Below are 20,524 nucleotides of genomic sequence, written 5' to 3' on the forward strand. Positions count from 1 at the left end.
TCTTTCAGCTTTGATAAAAATGACAGAACTTTACCTGCTGTGCAGTATAAGCCGTAAAGGGGTTTTCCGTAAATGCAGAGTATTTAGTAAATGCCTTTATAAACAGAAAATGTTTACTCACCTGCTCCAAACTGCTCCAGTCCTCAGTGGTGGCTCGGTTGTGTCCATGCCCTGCAGTGTTGCCATTTGGTACAGTATGAGCATGGTCATATGCTCCGCTGCAATCAATGACTAGCTTCAATGGTGACATGCTGCTTCTGGCCATGTCACCACTGAAGCCAGTCATTGGTTACAGCGGAGTATGTGACCATGCCCAGGCAACACCTGATGTAAACACTATGGGGACCAAAATATGGACACAGGAGAGGCAGCGCCGAGGACTGGAGTGGCAGGCAGCAGGTAAGTATGAATCTTCTATTTAGAGAGGAAGGTTGCGGGCATGTGCTAAAAGCTCAGTATTCCCAGAGAACCACTTTAAGGAGACCATACACCTTAGACCTACATAGGCCAAAGTTGCCAATGTCTGCAGGACCATCTAACCACCTGTGTGTGTATGACATATTCAGCTGGTATATGTTAGAGGAAAAGGATTGAGCATCTTGAATTTCAATTTTCATCAATCCCTCTAGTTCTCATTCCTTTTGGGATAGCTCTTTGTTTTTGTTTTTGTTTTTTTTCAAATTTACCTCATTTGCAGTTTTCTCTTATCCCCCATGCTTGAATCCTACTTCCTGGTTTGCCATGTGTCTGCTGTTTCATCATGCCTTAGGGCAGTGAGATGTGTCTGCACGTCAGCAGGACATGTGACACTAACCACATCCCTTGTTCTTACCAATGACGCTTCCTACATCCTACCTTACAAGGCTCTAATGAAGGACACAACCTACAGATATGCCACAGGGTGCGATGGCCGACTACTAACTTTACAATAAGGCAGTTTTGATTAATGATGGTATTTGCGAAAAGTGATACCACAGCAATATCCTTTGGCTGTGATATATTTAATTTAGTGGCACAAACCCTTTAAAGTTCTAAGCCACCAAAAGTGTCTGGTAGCTGCATACTCTATGTTTCAAACACGTGCACCCTTATCTGAACCGGGGGAGCCTCTATATGGGGATCTAAATGAACCAACAGCTAGTCATGGTGCATGGTCACCTTTAAAAACAGTAATGACCAAGTAATTGTACACATGGTGCTCGAGGCTCACGGAAATGCTCATGGGTCTGCTGGCTATGAAGGATATTTCATTTGGTTTCTCAGACAACAAACAGCTTTTATAAATTGAAGCAAAGTAAACAGGGTGGACCGATTGGTAAGAAGCTCCAGCAAGCATCTGTTCACATTGTCCGTGACTAAGCAAAGCTCCCTGAGTAAACAAGCTCCACATTGGTTTTAAGAGGCATGGCAAATTAACTGAAATGAGCCACACCAAACACACATGGTGTCACTTCTCTGCCTTAACATTTGCCTCTGGTCCTATGTCCTGCGATGAAATTTAGTTTAATTGCAAAACTGTATCCATTTAAGGCACATCTAAAATTGAGAACAATGATGGTGTGTTCTTTAAAACGAATCATGTCTTTGTAAATGCACTAGAAGAGGACTCATCAAAATTATGTCAATTCAGCTCATGTTAGTAAAATCAGAAAACCTTCCAAAATGAAGAGTGACCCATCTTTAGACACTTGTTTAAGGGTTCTCGCTCTTCCTCAGTGCACCAGTACCCCTACTTGAGCTGATCTGCAATTTATCTGTCTATAGATGGGTTGCACGTTCTTTTTGAGGAGTCTTTGTTATGGCTGACATGACACAATTTGCATACTTTTATCCCATGGGGCATTGCCTGAAAATGTCTCCATCTACCAGCTGGGTCTCTTCAATGACATAGTTCTATTTCATACAGTTACAGTTATGTTTTTCTTATATTATCATGATCAGAAGATAAATGATAACAAAAAGTTGTTCAACCTGTAGACATCATCTCTAGAAACATGGTTGCAACCTAGTTTGATCTCTCTTTACCTACAGTACTAGTAGCACAAAAATTGAGCTCTCTGCCCTAGTCCTATATCTACATACCCTGACTTAAGGCATCTTCTGATATAACCCAACCAAATGTCAGAAGATACATAAAATTGAAGGTGTTTTCCAGGTGTAGAATATTGATGGATAGCTGTATATTTGATCAGTCCGAATCCGGTGAGCTTTGAGGCCTCCTCACAACATACTAAACACAGTGCCATACTTTGTATAGTGGCTGTGTTTGATATTGCTGCCATGGCCATTCACTTTAATGGGACTGCGCTGCACCTTGGCCATGTGACTGATGAACATGACAATGCTGGCCTAGGAAGATACTTCCAGGGGGCGCCATGGCCTCTTCAATCAGATGATCGGCAGGCATACTGGGAGTCGGACCAGATCAGTTATTGATGACCTATCATGAGGATAGGTCATCTGTAATGAACTCCTAGAAAAAAACCTTTAAATAACTTCTAATATTATTCCAGAAAAACTAGAAAATAGATGCTGCCATTGTTCTTGTCATTAGGGTATGTCTCTATGAAGCCTGGCACTGTGAGTACTGATTGGACGGTCTCAGGGTATGTATAGTCACACCCCATTGGCAAGGGGCATGGTAACACTCAGTTTGCATTTTAGTCATACATTTACTAGAGGAACAATATAGGAACAACACAACATAGAGCTGTAAATAAAAGTATCACTAGCACATACACAGAGCTGATGGGTCCTCTTTAAATATCATGTTTTGCTTAGAGAATAGATTTTGATGTCTTATAATAGTGTCTTATATACAGTATATTTGCCCACCAAGTCCTCATTCTAAAAGCCTACAAAAATCATTCATTTTTTTAACGTTTCAGTGCTCTCCTCCCACTCCTCTCCTCTATACATATTAGAAGTTTTAATGAAGCATTCAGTATCTGGGATTGTAGGGAGGTTTATTATTCTGGGTGTTCCACTTTGCAGTTCTTACTTGATATCGCTTGTTCCAGATCTCCTCCTTCTGCTGTATTACAGTGTGAGCTCTCCATATCATATAATCCACAGAATTGAAATTATGATAAAGCGAAATTCTTTGTGGCCAAAGCATTAATGAAATGGTAACTCACTGCAACAGCAACTACTGTATATAAGATTTACATACAGGTGAAGGCAAAAGCTGGAGGACTCAACGGAAACTCAACTAGCCTACTTATTCTACCTGGAGTGCCTTAGTGTAATTACCTGGAGATCTTACTACCAGCTGCATCCAGCTCTTGACAACCAGGAAGTATAGTCATTAGAAATGATTGAACTGATTCTAAAGTTTGGGAATTCCAAAAAGTTCAGGTTCAATTTTTTTTGTGATTTGACCCAGATGAGCAGTTTGGACCTGAATCAAATTTTAGCTATTTGCTAATCTGTACTTATAAGATTCTCTAGCATTTGCTACCTACATAGCCACCTGGGTGGCTGCCTGAACTACATGGGTGGACCACAGAAGCAAAGAGCAGAGTACGTTGTGCTGTGGTATGGCTTTCAGGCATAAAGAGCCTCTGGTAATTATTTATCTGGGGCATTATGACTCTGACTGTTTGGTACATTATGGATGGAACTCACTCTAGCTGTCATCGGTACATAGACATTGTGGTTTTCACTGGTTTGGAAGCACTGAGACTCATTTATGGGGGCACTGTGGTTGTCAATGTTATCAGGAAACTTTGGGGGAATTTATGAAATTGGTGATTATCACTATAAACAAGTCACATATTTGGTGAACAATGCACATGAATTTTTCACAAAAATGTACAACTTGTTGGATTTTACAATACTCTTGCCACCATTAAAAATTTGACAGTTAAGTGAGAGTGATTATCTAGGTGGGTAGGTCTAAAGCAAATGTATCAAATGCGACTTTTTAAAAAGTTGCTAAGAATTTTGCAGTCTCACTCCAGTGGTTGTTAAAAAAAACTAGAGTAACATCTCTAGATAGAAATGTTATTTTTCAGGTTGAGCCAGACTTAGCAAACGATGGGCATTGCTGGATAAATTTGTGTGAATTAAGGCAATGTTTTCAAACATTTACCTCATAAAAAATCACCTCTGTGGCTCCCACTGTCACTGTGGCATTTAACTCTATGGAGGCACTATGGCTAGTGTTGACATAAAAGCTTGTTTCTCCCATGGCAGTGACTCAACGCACATTTCCTTTATCGCCTCCTGCCTTATTAATTCTATTTATGAGGAAATAGATCATTTTTGCACCACTACTTCATGGGAGCTCAACATGGAAAAACAGGGAGATATTCAAAACTTGAAACGAGAAGTGTTGGCTTTATTGAGAAAGCAACTCATCCAATGAAATTTCATACGAGTCTGACACGTCCTGATCTGAGACTCATAAACTGATCGTCCATGTTGCTATTAATAAAGAAGCAGGGGCTGGCAGCACAGTCAGCAGCTTCAAAACCGTCTAGGAGAGATGCTCAGCTCTTAAAAGTCTCGAAGGAACAGATGTGAATGTCCGGAATAGACAAAGTTAGGTGCCAAACACATTTCAAGCATATGGTGATGCCAATTTCAGATATAGTAATGTAACTTTGGCATTTTCAGCAAAACTGAGTGCATTTTTTATGTAAATGGGCCACAAGACTAAATTGCGTCTGACACAAAAAGCTCAGTAACATTGGAAAAGAAGCCAGAAAATACAATGGACAACACATAATCATATTTTGCAACCAAATGATAGAGGATCCTGGCTTGTAAATGCTGGGAGTGTTGAGTGCTACAATTACAGGATGTTGGGCATCGCTAGTGCAAGTTCTGCTTTATGTTGCACTTCTGTGAAATAAAATACCAGCGCCCTGTTCACACCAGTCCTATTATCATGTACATACATCTTAAACTTTTTTTCATATTTTATTCAGGAAAACATGTAATGGAGAAAGTTCCCCATAACAGAAATAAAGATCACCCAAGTGCATGGCGTAGAGAGAACTAAAGGGAATTGTCTAAGGTCCCCCAGCACCTAGAGGCCTCCATTTTCCAAATTCTACAAGCATTTTCCAGATATAGGGTTCAAAACTCCTTCCTCTTTGTTAGGAACTCATCTACCTGTACAGCTTATTAGAAGAAGGTTATAAGGAGATCCCCAGTTATCCCCCTGATAAGTAGCGGCAAGACACCTCTGGAGAAGCAGGGACTATCCATATTATAATACAACTTCTGTCTTCTAAGACATTGGTGGTATATCGCTAGAATATGCCACCAATGTCTGGGACCTACACATGTCTCCAGAATGGGTCCCCGAAAGTGAAGGAAAGCGTACTACACATGCGTGGCATGCTCTCAATTCACTTCTATGGGAGTTCCAAAAATAGCAGAGCGAGTGCTCTATGCTATCTTTTGGGAGATCCCGTGGAGGTGAATGAAGAGCACACTGCTCATGTTGAGCCATCTCTCCATTCACCGCTATGGGACTGCTGGAAAAAACTGAGCCAGAGTTTGGCTATTTTCAGAACTCACAAGGAGGTGAAAGGAGGGTGGCCATTCCTGTGCAGTGCCTTCTCCTTCAAATTCATTCTGGACATAGGTTCCAGTCCCAGAAGTAGGATCTGCACCTGTCTGATATTGGTGGCATATCCTGGAGATATGCCACCAGTGTCTGAGATGAGACAAGAATTCTAATTTCTCCACCAGTCAACATTTGGCTGCCCACTTATTCATTACATTGTTGGCAGGCCCTGTCAAAATCAGCATTCTTGCATAGCTGACTTTACTTAGCCATGAGTTATGTGACAATGTTACTGGAATTTAGTGGTTTCACCAACCATAATCTAGCCCCAATAACCTCCACCACTGAACTAAACTCATTCCCTTCAACGTAATTTAATGGACTTTAATTGAAGAAACTAATCACTGGAATGTTTTCACAAAATCCCTGCAAAACTGCATATGTTTCCCCGAGTTCTGCTCTCCTTGTTCCTTCTCCGCTGTGATGTGGCTTTATCCAGGATTTGCATTGTGAGCCAGCTCCAATCTGCACAGCAGCCACAGTGGCACAAGAATAAAGCTGCAGGAGATACGTCTGGCAGATAAAACCATATAGCTGTAACTGTAAGATGCACAAAGTGCCACATACTGTAAGAACTTTTCACAAGAGGTTTTAGATGTTGTATCGAGACTTAGCAACAGTACCCCAAATACACCCCACAGTACACCCAATCTGCCATCTTCACCCCTCGCTGTCAGGCTTACTGTAGTTAAGTACTTATTTTAAATATATATACAGTACAGACCAAAAGTTTGGACACACCTTCTCATTCAAAGAGTTTTCTTTATTTTCATGACTATGAAGGCATCAAAACTATGAATTAACACATGTGGAATTATATACATAACAAACAAGTGTGAAACAACTGAAAATATGTCATGTTCTAGGTTCTTCAAAGTAGCCACCTTTTGCTTTGATTACTGCTTTGCACACTCTTGGCATTCTCTTGATGAGCTTCAAGAGGTAGTCCCCTGAAATGGCCTTCCAACAGTCTTGAAGGAGTTCCCAGAGATGCTTAGCACTTGTTGGCCCTTTTGCCTTCACTCTGCGGTCCAGCTCACCCCAAACCATCTTGATTGGGTTCAGGTCCGGTGACTGTGGAGGCCAGGTCATCTGGCGCAGCACCCCATCACTCTCCTTCATGGTCAAATAGCCCTTACTTTCAAAGTTTTCCCAATTTTTCGGCTGACTGACTGACCTTCATTTCTTAAAGTAATGATGGCTACTCGTTTTTCTTTACTTAGCTGCTATTTTCTTGCCATAATACAAATTCTAACAGTCTATTCAGTAGGACTATCAGCTGTGTATCCACCTGACTTCTCCTCAACGCAACTGATGGTCCCAACCCCATTTATAAGGCAAGAAATCCCACTTATTAAACCTGACAGGGCACACCTGTGAAGTGAAAACCACCTGCCAAGAGTGTGCAAAGCAGTAATCAAAGCAAAAGGTGGCTACTTTGAAGAACCTAGAATATGACATTTTCAGTTGTTTCACACTTGTTTGTTATGTATATAATTCCACATGTGTTAATTCATAGTTTTGATGCCTTCAGTGTGAATCTACAATTTTCATAGTCATGAAAATAAAGAAAACTCTTTGAATGAGAAGGTCTGTACTGTATATATCAGTCAGACTTAGTTAAGATATATATATATATATATACATACAGGTGAAACTCCAAAAATTTGAATATTGTGCAAAAGTCCATTTATTTCAGTAATGCAAATTAAAAGGAATTGCATTAATGCAGCTTAACATTAGAATTTTGTGAAAAGGTTCAATATTCTAGGCTCAAAGTGTCACACTCTAGTCAGCCAAATAATCCATACCCCCTGAGCAAAGGGTACCTCAAAATTGAGACTTTGGGGTTTTATAAGCTGTAAGCCATAATCATCCAAATTATAACAAATAAAGGCCTGAAATATCTCGCTTTGCATGTAATAAGTCTATCTCATATGTTAGTTTCACCTTATAAGTTGGATTACTGAAATAAATGAACTTTGCATGATATTAAAAAATTTTGAGTTTCACCTGTTTATATACACTCACCTAAAGAATTATTAGGAACACCTGTTCTATTTCTCATTAATGCAATTATCTAGTCAACCAATCACATGGCAGTTGCTTCAATGCATTTAGGGGGGTGGTCCTGGTCAAGACAATCTCCTGAACTCCAAACTGAATGTCAGAATGGGAAAGAAAGGTGATTTAAGCAATTTTGAGCGTGGCATGGTTGTTGGTGCCAGACAGGCCGGTCTGAGTATTTCACAATCTGCTCAATTACTGGGGTTTTCATGCACAACCATTTCTAGGGTTTACAAAGAATGGTGTGAAAAGGGAAAAACATCCAGTATGCGGCAGTCCTGTGGGCGAAAATGCCTTGTGGATGCTAGAGGTCAGAGGAGAATGGGCCGACTGATTCAAGCTGATAGAAGAGCAACGTTGATTGAAATAACCACTCGTTACAACCGAGGTATGCAGCAAAGCATTTGTGAAGCCACAACACGCAAATCCTTGAGGCGGATGGGCTACAACAGCAGAAGACCCCACCGGGTACCACTCATCTCCACTACAAATAGGAAAAAGAGGCTACAATTTGCACGAGCTCACCAAAATTGGACTGTTGAAGACTGGAAAAATGTTGCCTGGTCTGATGAGTCTCGATTTCTGTTGAGACATTCAAATGGTAGAGTCCGAATTTGGCGTAAACAGAATGAGAACATGTATCCATCCTCTGATGGCTACTTCCAGCAGGATAATGCACCATGTCACAAAGCTCGAATCATTTCAAATTGGTTTCTTGAACATGACAATGAGTTCACTGTACTAAAATGCCCCCCACAGTCACCAGATCTCAACCCATAGAGCATCTTTGGGATGTGGTGGAACGGGAGCTTCGTGCCCTGGATGTGCATCCCTCAAATCTCTATCAACTGCAAGATGCTATCCTATCAATATGGGCCAACATTTCTAAAGAATGCTATCAGCACCTTGTTGAATCAATGCCACGTAGAATTAAGGCAGTTCTGAAGGCAAAAGGGGGTCCAACACCGTATTAGTATGGTGTTCCTAATAATTCTTTAGGTGAGTGTATATATATATATCCTAATAACAGACTGACCATTTCTGCTCTGCACAGGTCACTAACTATTCAGCAGTCATCTCATTATCATCCCAGGCAGGAATATATAATGTATGCACAGGATAAATGACAATAGGTGATGGTCACAGCTCATCTCAAGCAAGATGGCTGCCCCCATATTCATGTACAGAAAATAGAATAAAAAAATCTATAATCAGAAGATTAAAAAATAGAAAAAATATTTATAATTTATCTAGTATTAACTAGAAAAAATAAACAAACAAAAAAAAGCAGATGTTGCATTCCCTTTAAATAACAATTCATCTTTTCTTAGAATCCTGTACGCTGTGCTGTGTTATTCCTCCTAGAAATTTAAGAATAAATTGTCAGCTGGATATTACCATTTCCAAAAAGTCAAAAGGTTGTGTCCTGATACATTCAGAATCTATTGGCCTTGTCAGACTGTGTGGGGACCAACCCGCAAATGGTACCATCCACTTGTCAAGTTATTCAGTAGTTTCGAGGTCCCAGGTGTGAGATCATGGCAATTTTTATTGCTTGTATATTACAAAGTGTCATCACCTTTAGCCTTCGATTAATTGCACAGTGTTTCTTTAATTAAGCATTCTGCTCTCCTAATGCTGCCACAGCATTGCTTGGATGTGCGGCCTCATGGTGACAGCATTTCATGAAGAAAGAGGGGGAGGCTCAAACGCATATTTATGTCTCATTACAGTCTGTATAGCTTATTATACCGTAATAAATCACAGGAGCGCTGCAAAGACAAGGCTGACAGTAATGGATTGTACTGCTGGCATTTACAGATCACACGCAGTGAATCTGCTCCTTTTTGCACACTCAGTTTAAGTGATTTCCCGGTGACAACCCATACAGCATAGCAAAGGTCATTTCATGTTCTGCAAGAGAGAGATTGCAAGCAGAAAGGCTAAAACTCCATTATATGTACCAGTTTACTGTTTTAATTACCTTTTATTAGCTGATTTGCCTGACTAAGGGATTGCAATGACCGATATTGGGTGACGCGCTATTACAGTGTCCATTACCAGTCACTCAGATTTCTACTTGAAAGCACATGGATCTGCAATTTTAAGCCCCGTGTGCACAGCTGTATCATGCAGAGGTGGACATGGATGTCTCTTAGCTGCTTTAATACTTTGCTGTGCGCATGAGCTCTCAGAGTTTCAGCTGCCGAGGGCATCAAGTTTTTTTTATTTTTTATGGTCTGCCTTCAAATTTGTGCAATCAATTGAGCACTGGCAGCTAAAGCTAGAGACAAAATCGGAAGCACAGATGTGACTTTGTCCTTCCCTCCAATTTCTCCCCCTATCCAGATATGAGTGGCGCCTTGTGCCTAGCTGTGAGCAAAAAAAAAGTATTTGCTCTACTCTTAGGCTAGGGCTACACGGCAACTTCTTGTCACTGAAAAGTTGCACAACATTTTTTGTAATGACAGTCAATGGTGTGGAAATGAAACATGTGACGCGCTCAGTGTCGGACTAGGATGCCTAGGTCCGACCAGTAAAATTTATTTTGGTTACGCAAACTTTGAGAAGGTAGGTCCTGGGGAGAAGAGGACACTGGCAGCTTTCCTCTATACCTAGAAGTCATCTCAGCTCTGATCGTGTCTATGATAATAAACTGGGGAGTTTCTTTAATAATCTGGTTGAGGTGCTGTACATTGAATATATGTATGTAGTGCAGTAAGTCTAGTGTGTCACAGTATGTGCCATTTGTGCAGGGGGTGGGAGACTAGGGGCCCACCTTGCTCAGGGGCCCTCCAGGGCATTCATCTGTACCCCTGTGGGTCAGTCCGAGCCTGGGTGTGCTGCAACTGTGACGCTATAGTCGCAAACAAATCCGACTTGGATGGATTTTTTGTATATAAGACTTGGGCAACAGTAAGTCGCGCCACAAAAAAGGATACAGTAACAAGGCAACATTTGTCCCGCGACTTGCTGTCGTGCAACACATGTCACCGCTTAGCCCTAGCCTTATACAGCATTGCTATATGCGTCTATCAAATTTGTAACATTAGAAATTGGAGTCTTACCAAAATTTGCGGAAAGGTAAAGCCACTCACCTATTTACTACTGGTCTGTTCCAGTGCTTAGTCTCCCGTCCCTTCTACTTACGGTCCCTGTTGGGCCGAAAGTGTGCAGCAGCAGTGCAGCCATTCACTGCCACATCGGTGATGTGACCCTCAAGAGACACATGACCGCTGAGCCTCTGTAGTCACTCACCACTTAGGCCTCATACATACAAATAATGTTTGTGTCTGCATCCAAACTGCATTTTTTGCGGCTCTGATGCGGACCCATTCATTTCAATGCTCGGTTCCGTGGCTCCGCAAAATAAATAAATAAATAGGACTTGTCTTATTCTTGTCCGTTTTGCAGACAAGAATAGACATTTCTATTACGGGTGACCCGTTCCGCGTAATTGTGGAATGCACACGGGCAGCATCCCTGTTTTGCGGATCAGCAATTTGCAGACTGCTAAACACGGCGCAGTCATGTGCATGTAGCCATAGGGACATGTCACTGCTGAGGCCAGTGATACACAGGACCATGAGCAGGATGTGACACTTCTGGTCCATCGGGGACCAGAAGAAGAGGGAACAGAAGCTGGAACGATGAATAGGTGAGTGGCTTTTTTTCTTTTATGTTACTTTCTCGACCCTGACTATAATTGGTTTTGCGGTCAGACAACGCCTTGTTACATTTGAAAGCAATCATACTGATTCAGGGGCTGAGGGTCGTAGTGGTGTGGACGGAAGCTGACCATACCATATCACCTTATCTCCCTTGCTTTAGGTCTACTACTCAGTATGGCTTAAAGGGGTTGTACCGTGGACCCACTGGTCAGCTTATCACTGCTGGTCCAACACCTGAAGTTGCTGGTGACCAGCGGTTATGTATGGTGGAAGCACATTTCTCACGAGGCGGACACAGCAGGAGATATGTGATATTGCATGGTACCAATATGGATAGATGGGCCAACACATTGTCAAGCTGGGGATAGCTCTCTGCTCTGACTAGGGCAATGATCACATTTGTGATGTGATATATGTTCAGCTTGTCCGATGGGAAAGCTCCCAAAGTACATGTTAAATATGTAGGCAATGCTATTCCATACAATCCTTTCCAGTAAAAATAAAATTAGATGTGAACAGAGTTGGGACCCTAGTGGAGGGTCCATAACTCTGGCATCTATAGTCCTCCACACTACTGGGTAGTAGAGGCTAGTAGTGGATGTAGGGTCTAGTAAGCATCCATTAGTTTGCATTTCCCTTTTACCAGTGATTTATATTTTGAGCAAAGCCGAATTTGTAATTTTGAAGACAGAATTATGCGCAATGTACTAGATTTACCGGGACCCCAGAGATTTTGCAATGATTTATACCAAATACCAAATTTAGCAGCTTTCCCCCTGCTGCCAAACCCAACACTGCTGCATCTTACCACCTTAGTCTTAGTACATCTGCATTATTACAACTGCTAGTTTAATCCAAAACCTAATAATGTCCAAGCCTACAAGGCCCCACCGATCTGCTGTAGCCCCCACCTAGTCATACGATATGAAGTGTCCTGAAATATTTCCATTCCGCTGGGCAGCGTTCCTCTCGTTTCATCTCTTCGGCTTTCTCAGCCTGTGTTTCCGCCAATAGCCGCTGCAATCATTATTATTTTTTTTTTATGGAGCAGCTTTTGAAAATTCATTTTATTTAAACTGCGTCTATATTAAACTATGAAACGTACCAGATGGCAGAGCGAATTAAGATTCTCAACATCAATTTAAAAAGCCAGTGAATTATTCCTGTTTTGGCATTAAGCTGCGTGCAAATATTGACCTCGTCTCAAGTCGGGATCAGAATGAAACTTACCGTGATAATGTGCAATTTGGTTGGCTACGGTGAGACAATCCTGAAACATCACTTGTAATTATAGCTTTACTATGTGATAACTGGTCCCCGGGGAATATGATGGGGCACGCTGACTCTTTTTATATAGCAGACAAGCATCTATCAACCTGTAATGAGTTTTGGCTGATGTGGATTGAACATAAATGACTGCTATGGATTATCAGGGCGATAATCCAAGGTTTAAAATTTGAAGCAGAGGAAGACTGGCAGCCAGGTTTGGTTCCTGTAACTGGAGAGCTAAGTATGGGACCGTGCTTAATCCTTAGTGCCCGATGCTGATGTGTGGGTAAAATGAGGTCAGTGCCCATGGATGCAGCCTGGAACAGTAACAGATACCATGCTAGATGTATTCTTGGAGGCCAGATGTTCAGAACAAATATTCGGTTTTATTTCATTTCCACTGAAAATTACCTGTTGTAAACTGATGTAGTGATGGTAGAATACAAGAACACTTTAGAAATTACCTCTAATACTTAGCGTGGTGGACCCACAATGGAGATCAACCTACCTGGTCCCCACCACTGGGTGCAGTGTGTGACTTTCCCCAGCCAGATTTTCCTTTCCCTGTCGCACTGAGATCAACATCCGTCAATGGGGATGAAAACTGGTCACTTGAAGCAAGAGGAGCAGATCACCACTATGACATGTGATTGGCAGCAGCTGTCACGTGTCCCCCCCCATCGATGGATGTTGATCTCAGCACGGCATGGAGAGAAAGAACCAGCATAGAAGCGTCAAACACCAAACCCAGCGGTGGGGAACAGATATATATAAACTCCAAAGCGGGTTGGCCACTCTGGGAGGTCTGTCTTATTCTTGGATACCCTGATTTCATGATATTATTGACTTATATCAAGATAGGTCATCAATAGAGATGAGCGAATCCTATTACACCTTGCTGCACTGACTGGGGATCCAAATTGCCATTATACTGCTGCTTTCAGGTTTGCAGTAGATGATACCTCTGTAATTCCAGCAAACCATTCTATTTATTGGGGTGCAAGTGCTGTGTGATACAGCCATTTACAGGGTGTATCACTAGGAAATATTTTTATGTCTTATTAGCCCTTGTGCAGTGCAGTCATATGTTCTAAAGCCCTTCTTGGCGTGTATTAGTGGCAAAAAAAGTATTATTTGCCGTTCAGCGGAGCAGTTTTATGTTCTACAGCCTTTTTTAGCGTGTATAAGTGGGAAAAAGGGGCTTATTAGCCATTGTGTGGTGAAATGAGAAAATTACAGCCCTTTTTGGCGTGTATTAGTGGCAAAAAAAATATTATTTGCCATTCTGCGAAGTGACAAAATTACAGTCTTTTTTGGGGTGTATTAATTTCCTTTTTTTACTTATTTGAGCTAACAGTATGTCAGACAGACAGGCCCTGCACAGGGGAGTGACAGAGGCCTAAATCTATCTGGTGCAGGCACAGGTCGCAGCAGAGTAAGGGGGCGTGGCAGCAGGAGTCGCAGCGAGACTGAGAGAATGAGCAGGTGTGTCCTGACCAGCAACCCAGTGGTTCTTGAATGGTTGACTTGGTCATATACTTCTTTGCAACTGACATCAGACACCTACAGCCAAGAGTTGGTGGGTTTCTCCGACACAACCCTTAGTTGGCATGGCCCGGGAGCAGGCCCTGAGCCCTCACCTGTCCTCAACCTTCCTTCGTTATTTTCTGTTCCCTCAGCCAGAGAAGTATTATATGCTGTGGGCTCAGCTCCACTATACAACGAGGACGAGCTACTAGAGGACAGTCAGCAGCTACTGCCCAGCCAAGATCTGGAGGAGACATCCGCTGCTTCCTCCGGTAGGTGGGCAAGTAGTGATAAGGAGAGTGGCGTGGGAGATGATGTTGCAAGTGGTCAGGCTCCTGGCTCAGAGACCGTTAAGAAGGACATCAGTGAATGCAGACAGTACTCGATGATGATGTAGCCGATCGCAATTGGGAGCTGGGTGACGAAGGGGCTTCATCATCATCGGGAGAAGAGGGTGGCAGCTTGCGCATGAGGCAGCGGCGGAGCCAGCAAGTCAGTAGTGTGGCCAGGAGTCAGCAGGGTGGCAGAAGAGGAAGGTCAGGAGCCAAACGTGCCTGGGGTAAACCTCCTGCTTCGTAGGAGCCTACCTGCCTGTAAATTAGTGGTGCAGGGGTTTACGGACGCAGCAGCGGTAGCAGTCAGTCAGTAAAGAGTGTTGGGGGTAAAATCACATACTCGGTGGTGTGGCAGTTTTTTGTTAAGCCGCCGGAGGAGGTGAACATGGCCAATTGCTGAATCTGTTGGCAAAAGGTGAAGCGTGGCCAGGGTGCCAATGTTGATACCACAGCTCTGCGTCAACATATGCAGCGTCACCATAAAGTGGCCTAGGAGAACGGTGGCTTCAATGGGGTGGTCCAGCCTGCCACAGCAACCGCTGCATCACCCAGCGGCACGCACCCGATTTCAGGAAGTCAAGGCTCCACCACCTCCGCCGAAGGGATCTGTCTGTCCTTTCCATCATCTACCAGTCCTGATGCTCCTGCTCTTCGCCCTCCCAATCCTCGTCAGTCATTCCGTCAACAATCGATCACCGAAGCGATTGCGAAGAGACAACAGTATTCGTGCACTCATCCAATGGCGCAGAAACTGAACGTGCTCTTGGCCAAGTTGCTGGTGCTGCAGTTCCTCCCTTTCAAAGTGGTGGACTCTGTGCATTTTAGAGAACTGATGGCTTGTGCCGAGCTGAGATGGAGAGTCCCAAGCCTTCATTTTTTTGCCAAAAAGGCAGTACCAGCCCTGCACAAATATGTAGAACAGAAAGTGGGCCAGTCCTTGAGCCTGTCGGTGTCTGCCATAGTGCACGGAAGCACCGATGTGTTGAGCTGTAACTATGGTCAAGGACAATATATGTCTTTTACGGCCCACTGGGTAAATGTGGTTCCTGCCCAGCCAAACCAGCAACTTGGCCAGGTGATGCCACTTTCGACTCCATGTTCTCACGCCGTTGGTCCTGCGACAATGTCCTCCTCTGCCTCCTCGTCCTCCACTGTGTCCTCAGCCACTACTGCAGAGACAATTCACAGTGCCCCTCCAGCATACCACATGTGCAGGGCACGGCGGTGTCATGCTGTTCCACACCTCGTTTGCTTGGGTGAACGGAGTCACACAGGGGAGTAACTGCTCCGTGTCCTTCATCAAGAAATCAAATTCTGTCTTTCTCTGCAACTACTCAAAATCGGAACCATGGTGACCGACAATGGGAAGAACATGGTGTTGGCTCTGCATCAAGGAGGGCTGAGCCATGCGCCTTGCATGGCACACGTGTTCAATCTGGTTGTCAAGCGGTTCCTGATCTTCTAAAATGGCCAGAGATTTGCCTGGCCTGCCGCAAGTCGTCCTGGACCCCGGGGTATTTGGCAACGAATCGCTGCACGACTAAGTTCAGGACGTGTGCATGCATGGCACATGTGTCATTTTGCCCTGTTTCAGCGCGCTCAGCAGATTGGCACCATTGTCGCACACCACTTAACCAACTGTCAAATAAAGCACGGTTAGCCACTGATCGGCCTGTGACCGCAGAGCTGAAAGCAGTGCAGGACTGGTGTGGCTCTTGGCTTCCAGGCACAACAGCCGCAGCACAGCATGGCAACGTTTCACTTGGCACATCGAATAGGTTCTGGGGAGCTTGGGCAGTGCAGCGGAAGAGGCGGTAGCAGTGGTAAAGGAGGAGTCAGCCAAGGAGGAAGCAAAGGATTGAGTAAGAGGAGGAGGAGAAGAAGAGGCAGGCCTGCATGCAGAAGGTTCACCCAGTGGGCAGTAAAAGTTATGTACCTTCCCTGCCCGTGTTTGCTAGACAACGTGTCTGTGGTCAGATGTATCTTGGCACCAACACTGTGGGCCAGTGATACATTCATTTGCTGCTGAACATGGCCATAAAGCTCTGGGATGCCCTTCTGGGAGAAATATTTCCTTCCAGGCATCTTCCATTGCGGTGTGCCAATGGCAACAAATTTTCTAAAGGCCTCCCAGTCCACCAGTTTATATGGCAGTAGTTTGCGGGCTAGCAGTTCCGACAAGCCAGCGGTCAGCCATTGGGCAAGAGGGTTATCCGGCATCATTTTTACGTTCGAACATTTGGGCCACGGAAGCCTGCCTTGTGTTGGATGAACGCGACGATGGCACGGTGGAAGGTGGAGTGGAGAACAAATGGGAGGAGAGAGGAGAAGGAGAAGAGGCAGGGCGTGGACCGCCAGGAGTGTGGATTTGTGGGTTCTGATGGCGTTGCTCCCACTGCGCTCGGTGATGGGAGGCCAGGTGCCTTCTTAAGACAGTCATCCCTAGGTGAGTGTTGGGCTTACCGCGACTTATGCGTTGACAGCATAGGCTGCAGTTGGCAACACTATTGTCAGCAGCTGACACGTTAAAAAAGCCTACACTGCGGAGCCATGTGCCGGCGTCCTGGGAGCGCCAAATGTGACCGTGCATGGTGGATGGCTCGCTCCAGATACATTTGCAGTCTGCTTTTTTTCTCCTGTGCACTGTGAGTTCTGCCTGCTTCTCCTCCTTCTACCCCCTATCTGCTGCTCTGTCTCTCCCTCTGAACTCCCCTCCTCTTCCTCTCTTGTGGGCACCCAGATGACATCCATCGACACGTCATCATCGTCACCTTTGCCACCACTGACATTAGAGATCTCGGAGTAGACAGCAACAGTGGGGACCTCCGTCCTTTGGCTGATCTGGGTACTGTCGTCAGACCGCTGGGTGGCGGCCGTTGCTACCTCATTTTTCCTCATCCGATGCCAAGAATGGCTGCGCATAGGTAAGGTCTGGGAATGGATGGGAAAATAATTCCTCTGACTCGAGTTGAGGGACTATGGTGGTGGTGGTGGTGTCTTTGGAGGTGCAGCCAGCAGAGAATGAGGAGGGTGCAGATACAGAGGATTAGGAAGGTGCAGAAGCAGAAGGCTGAGTGGGCCACTCAACCAACTCTGGTGCTTCCTTTGATGTAATCGCATGCACCTTCCCTAACTTCCCACTTCCCATCATCAGCAGGTACTGTTATTGCCACCCACCTCCCCACTCTGCCACCGGGTCACTCTGTGGTCTCCTCATGCTCTGCCACCTCACCACTCATGTCTCCTCATGCTGCCACCTCCACACTATGTCACCTTCCAGTCTGTGGCCTCCCTCATGCTGCTGCCACCTCCACACTATGTCACCTTGCCACTCTCTGGCCTCCTCATGCTGCTGCTGCCACATCCATACTCTGTCATTGTGCCACTCTGTGGTCTCCTCATGCTGCTGCCACCTCCACCCTCTGTCATTGTGCAACTCCGTGGCATCCTCATGCTGCTTCCCCCTTCACACTATGTCACCTTGCCAGTCTGTGGCCTCCTCATGCTGCTGCTGCCACCTCCACACTCTGTAATTGTGCCACTCTGTGGTCTCTTCATGCTACTGCTGCGACCTCCACGCTCTGCCAACTCCATGCTATGTCACCTTGCCAGTCTGTGGCCTTATCATGCTGCTGCTAACTCAACACTACGTCACCTTGCCAGTCTGTGGCCTCCTCATGCTGCTACTGCCACCTCCACACTATGTCATCTTGCCAGTCTGTGGCCTCCTCATGCTGATACTGCTGCCCCCTCCACACTATGTCATCTTGCCAGTCTGTGGCCTCCTCATGCTGATACTGCTGCCCCCTCCACACTATGTCACCTTGCCAATCTGTGGTCGCCTCATGCTGCTGCTAACTCAACACTATGTCACTGGGCCACTCTGTGGCCTCCTAATGCTGCTGCTGCCACCTCCACACTATGTCACCTTTCCACTCTGTGGTCTCATCGTGTTGCTGCTACCTCAGCACTATGTCATTGGGCCACTCTGTGGACTTCTCAAGCTGTTCTCCCACCTTCCCCACTTCATGAATGGGCCACTAGTTAGCGTTTTTGGCCTTGTTGACATCATCATTTATTTGACCCTTCTTCTGATCTGTCAGAAGCAAGGCCATCAATATAAAAATTCCAGAAAACCCCTCTATGTTTGTGTTCACATGCATTTTTGGGATAAAACAGAGACAACAGCATATGAAAACAGAGTCACTATTGGAGGGTAGAGGTGGAGATGATAATTTCTCAATTATACGTTGAGGACATGAGGTAAAGCTATCTATACAAAGAAATTCATGGGGAGACATTTATCAACCTTTGTACTGGCATCAAAAAGTCCCAAAGTCTGATCCAGGGAGTTAGTCTGATTGCCTGATTGGAATTTTTATTCCCCTAAAGTGGGGAAAATTGGCTTCTACCTCACAGTTTTTTTTTTGCCTTCCTATGGATCAACTTGCAGGATAACAGGCCGAACTGGATGGACAAATGTCTTTTTTCGGCCTTATATATTATGTTACTATGTTACATATGCCATGGTTGCACAAAATTTTGCAACTTTTTGGAGGTTTAGAGCTCCACTTGTCACCTTTACAAAAATGTGAGAAGTGAGGTAGTGCAGGGGCAGCTATAGGCAGCCTGGCACATCTATTATAGCAGAAATCTTTACCAGCTCTCTTGGGGTAGATTCTTGGTGCACAAAGCTGCACAGATGTGCCATAGTTATTAAGAGGTGCACAACTCTTAATTGTGGCACATCTGACATGAGCAGGGGATAAATTTGGACCACTGTGAAATCTGTCTTAATAGGGTTTTGCAAGAATGGAGGGGAAGGTGCCGGACCTACAAAGGGAAGTTTAGTTACCTTTTTCTCAACGTGGCTTCCACACTCCTTCTTCTCGAGGTCAGATGATCCGCTCGGCTTGTGAAATGTCAACATCCAGTTTGACATTGCCACAGCCAATCACAGGCCGTGGCAGAGTCAGGCTCCCCTTGCTCCATGACAAATGGTCACAATCGGGGCCTGTGATTGGCTGTGGCAATGTCAAACTGGAGCATTGCAGGTTTGGAGACAAAGAAGCTGGGAGATAGGGCTGGGAATCAGATCTTCCCTTTGCAGGTCCGGCAGAATGGGTGGAGTTGCCAAAACTCCCCCCGTATTCTTGCACAACCCCTTTAATATCTATCTATCTATTGTGACACAGTGAGGGGTTGTGTCTGGCAAGGCAGGTATTTTCCTCCCAACATGTGCGGCTGGACTTGTTTTCAGCCAGGTGAGGTTAAATTCCGGACTGGAGTTTAAGTGCCGGTCTGGGTTTTGGCAGCACCTGGCCGTCCTTAAATAGGCAGTTGGGCTTAGCAGAGATGTCTCTGTTTTTGGGATCTGAGGCTTTATGCCGTGCTGGAGGGCTGAGAGCCACATGCTGGGGAAACAGGCCCCCTAAAGCCTGCTGTGCACTACTGGAGGCAGAACTGCCAGCAAGGTGACTTGTGTTATATGAACTTTCCATTTTGTGTGAATTAACACCAAGACTGCAAAGTTACGTGCTGTTTTGTGCAATTGTGCACAAAAATGAGCAAAGTGTGAATAAACACTGACGTTTTGAGTTAAGAACTTGTATTTTGCCTCTGTACTGCGCCCGCTTACACTATCTACCAGAGCAAAACCCCACACTATCTATCTATCTATTTATCTATCTATCTATCTATCTATCTATCTATCTATCTATCTATCTATCTATCTATCATACGCATCCTTATAAATATTTGTACGATATCATACCCCTGCCTCGATAGTCCCAGCAGCTACAGGCTGCACTGCAGCACAGCGCTTTCCCTCTGTCAGCACGTGAGTTAATGTTGTGTGAAATCTTAGACTTTAAGGCACATAAACATCACTGGAAACATATGTTTCCAGTCCCAGAATACAACAATTCGAATGGCACTATGTGCATACAGTAAAGTGCCCCCCCCCCAGACTACTAGCATTTCAGAGATGCGTCACTGCAGAAAGATTTAAAATAGAAAAGAGTTAAAAAAGACAAAGCGTCTAACTTCAAGTCTTGACTTTGTATTTTTCTACG

The 20,524-nt window shown here is 44.5% G+C and overlaps 1 protein-coding gene across 1 annotated transcript in view; it reads left to right on the forward strand.

Annotated features, from left to right (window-relative positions):
* Window positions 1-20,524, forward strand: part of CACNA2D3 (calcium voltage-gated channel auxiliary subunit alpha2delta 3) — a 959,782-nt gene that overhangs the window by 470,769 nt on the left and 468,489 nt on the right. The window lies entirely within an intron of this gene.

The sequence above is a fragment of the Bufo bufo genome, chromosome 9 (assembly GCF_905171765.1).
Source record: "Bufo bufo chromosome 9, aBufBuf1.1, whole genome shotgun sequence".
In the NCBI taxonomy this organism is placed as follows: domain Eukaryota; kingdom Metazoa; phylum Chordata; class Amphibia; order Anura; family Bufonidae; genus Bufo; species Bufo bufo.